Source organism: Trachemys scripta, chromosome 8, assembly GCF_013100865.1.
Source record: "Trachemys scripta elegans isolate TJP31775 chromosome 8, CAS_Tse_1.0, whole genome shotgun sequence".
NCBI lineage: Eukaryota > Metazoa > Chordata > Testudines > Emydidae > Trachemys > Trachemys scripta.
The window spans coordinates 94,155,505-94,159,504 of record NC_048305.1 but is presented as its reverse complement, the minus strand read 5'-3'; positions in this window follow the sequence as shown (position 1 = coordinate 94,159,504).

Genomic DNA, 4,000 nt, shown 5'->3' with positions numbered 1-4,000 from the left:
CCGCCTTATCGGCTGTCGTTTTGCTGTTAGCCCCGCCCTCTCCGCTGTAGCCCCGCCCCTGGCCTGAAAGCTCCGCCCCACCCCTTGTTCCTCCTGGGGGAGGTTCCATTCCTGTGTCTGCCTCCCCCCCCCCATTTTCTATCTAGGTCAGGCGATTCAGAGGGACCCCCTCCCCTACAGTCAGGGGGAGCACCTGCTGCCCTGCCCCACTGTATTGGAGGGAGGGGCTGGGCAAGGGGAGGGCACACCAGGGGAGTCCAGAGCAGAGAGCTGTGATACCCTCCAACCCCACACCTCCTTCCCTGCAGCCACGCTCTGTGTCTGCCTGGGCCGTGCACCTGCTCATCCCCCGGGCCGCCATCCACTGGGCCTCCTCATCTCCCTCATTGCAACTCCAGGGCCTATGCACTCTGCCCCCGGGCCTAGCCCCTCATCCCCACACCTGGCTATTGCACCCCCAGGCTCTCCCCTGGCGCCTCCTTCATCGTCACTCTCCCTGACTGCACACACACACACACCCCCAACGCTCACTCTACTCCCAAGCAGAGGGATGTGGTGAGCCGGGGAGGGTTTATGGGGAGGGTTGCCAGTTTTGGTTGGACATATTCCTAGAGGTTGCTTCATATGACATAATCTTTAATTAAAGATTAATCTTTAATTCCTGGAGACTCCAGGCCAATCATAGAGGGTTGGCAACCCTATTTGTGGGGCAAGGGGATGGAGGAGAGGAGGGACATGGTGCGTGGGAGGGGTCTCATGGGAGCAGGGGGATGAAGGAGAGGAGGGATGTGGCGGGAGAGGGTGGAAGAAGGATGTGGTGGGGGTGTCTCGCAGGGGATGGTGCTTAGGAGGGATGCGGCAGATGGGGGTCTCGCAGGGGAGGGGTGTGGAGGAGAGGAGGGATGCGGGGCAGGGGGGCCTCATGGGGGAGGGGGATTGTGGCAAGAGGGGGAGTGGAGGAGGGGAGGGACTCCCCAGACAGTCGCGGACAGTGGGGACCTTGGGGAAGGGGCAGAGCAGGGACAGGAAGAGGTGGAGCGCAGGCGGGGCCACCACAGCCAAGCATCTCGTGGCAGGTCGGCAGAGGCTGCACGGGGGAGGCTTAGCCTCTCCTGGACTATTATACACGCCGCCCATGCCCAAAGTGCAGTTTCCTGCCACCTAGGAAGCACGTTTTAACATGTAGATACCAACAACACCCAAACCTCCTCTGCCTAAGGAACTGGGGATGTGACCTGAAAGGCAGGTCCTGCAGGTGCCTTGCCATCTAAATGGGTGCAAGTGGAAGGTATGTCATAATGACAGGGTCAGTGCCTACTGCATGGCAGCTCATGTGGACAGGCATGAGGCCTTTGTGTGGAAACAAAGGGCTTGTCCCTGGGAAAGGTGCGAAAGCCCTGCTCTTGGTCCCACTACCTCCCTGACAGAGCTGCAAGTACTTTGCAATCACCCTGCGCACTACATGCCATAAATTTCATTTTAGGATGTTGTTTTTTCTTCAAGCATCTACTGAGACTTTTTTGATTCCCTGAACTGCCCCCTCATCCCTGATCCTCCCCTCTTCACTACCAACCGCAACAGCAAGGCCATGTTGCTGTGACAATTCTCCCTCCCAGCAAGACCAGAAGCATGTAGCTTCTGGGGGGTTGCTGTAGTCAGCAGTCCCCTCATGTCTGTCCAGGCCAGGACCTCCTGTAGTGACACTAGTCAGCCTGGTTGCTAGAAAGCCAGGAAGAATGAAATGGTCTTCTCTGTGTCCAACAGATTCAATAAAGAATTTCCTTTATAATCAATACTATCAAATTCTGTCTACTCTACCACAGGGGACACAAGGGTATGAAATTGCCACTCATCAGGCAGGGCTTGGTTGTTGGGCTGTTTTGTTTTGTTTTTTTGTTTTTTGATCGTCAGCTCCATTCCTGAAACCAACCTGGGGAATTGTTGCCGATTGACACAAGTCTCCCTGCACCCAAAAGCTGAGCATGCCCCAATTAGTCAAGGAGCAAAAAAACCTGAGCCTCAAACTTGCATATCTGTGTGCAATATCTTCTGGAACTATTTATCTGCTTTATATTTCCTAGACTCATTCTATTTCCCTGCCTGTCTTGCTCTCTTCATCTAGCTCAGGCCTCCTCTCTGTCCCTCAACACACATAAAAGATTTCAGAGTAGCAGCCGTGTTAGTATGGTATGCATCCGAAGAAGTGGGCTGTAGCCCACAAAAGCTTATGCTCTAATAAATTTGTTAGTCTCTAAGGTGCCACAAGTACACATAAAAGAGTTTTTTACTTTACATCACCTAGCCTCTCAAACAACTTTTCTCCATCTTTCCATGTCACTGACTTTCCACCTTATTTCAAATCTCAACTGAAATCACATATTTTCTCCTTTCCATATTTCTTACCCTCTCCTCTGCCATTTGTCTTTCTGACTGTATCATTGAACTGTGTCTGGCATATGGGGTGTAGGAATGGCACAAATAAGGGCCTGATCCTGCATGTCTGGCTCATCTAAAGCTGTTAAAGTAGGTGTTTGGAGTGTACAAGAAATACTAGATTGGGCCTTAAAGTCCTATTATGCTCTCTGCGTTTCTAAAAATGTCCATGAATGGCATTCCTACTCATTAAAATTCCAAAGCAGACAAGCAGCGAATATAGCACAGATAATTACAGGATATCTCTATCATATACCAATACTAAATGTGAAAATCTGGCATATATAGTTGCACAATTGGATATGTATTAAGTGCTGGTTTTCTCTAAATAGACAGCCAGATCAAAAGCCATTATAGTCATTTATACAGTAGTTGCTCTTGAATTTTAATGAACATACATGCAACTTTTATCTGAGGACCTCAAAGAGTTTTAAAAGGTTGGGTAAATATTATCCCCATTTTACAGGTGGAGGAACTGAGGTTAAGACCCAAATTCTGGCCCCAGCACGTACAATTCACCCCTATGAAGAAGAACAGCATGAAGGCTATGCACCAGATGACTCCCAATTAAGCCCTAGTTTTTTGTAATAACTGGCATATAGGCTTTATGCTGGCTCTCTGCACAGGAGTGAAATTCACCTAGCCTAGGAAGCTGGGTTGTATGTCAGGAGTGCCCCAGCTCATGGAGCTGCTCCCCATCTGCTATTTTTTCTGGGATGGAATCTTTTCTGAAGCACCTATTATCCCTGTACATGGTGGAGTGGAAATTCCCAACAGATCCTCATAAAAAGCAGTTCCCATACCCTTTTCTTGTCCCCAAATCCTTTTTTGCAGGTCAGTGCGGAGGAGGGGGTGGAGGGAGGTCTTGGAGCAAAAACTTCATGATTTACACAGGATATCCACTTCCCACTGCTTATGCTCTCCAAATCCTGCCCCTATGCACTAGAATCACAGGCTCCATTCTAAGCAGGATAGGGCAAGTGACTTGTCCAAGGTGATCCTCAGGCAAAATTGGGACTAGACCTGATTCCAATTCATTAGCTCAAACCACTAGAAACCTGCCTCCCTTGTGCGATTTACTGTGTTACCCTGTTGCCAGGCAGTAGCTGAATAGGGTCATTACAGATCAGTTTCCTGTTTGAAGCAGAAATTGGCAATATGGAGTCAGGTATTTTTCTAGTATGATTTATTTACAAAATGTACACACATTCTATTTTCTTGAACAGAAGTGGTAACAGACTGCACAAAAATCCCTTTTGCAGAAACCTCACACAAGGCACCACTTCCCTGTCCCTAAAAATGTTTTGGACTTCTGTCTTTCTGGGCTCTCACAAAACAAATGTTCTCACTTCCTGACCCAAACCCTGAGTTTTACACCTGGGAAACATAACTCAAAGCTTCTCCTCTGTGGCCACAGGCTTTCAAAGGTGAGCCCGGGGTTCTACACAGAGGAATCTCACAGCATTAAAAGCCAGACAAAAGAGAATGCTTTAATTAACCCACACAATCATCTTAATATGGATTCAGGTGCTTGGCAAGCCATTAGCACCTTTTGATATAAATATTA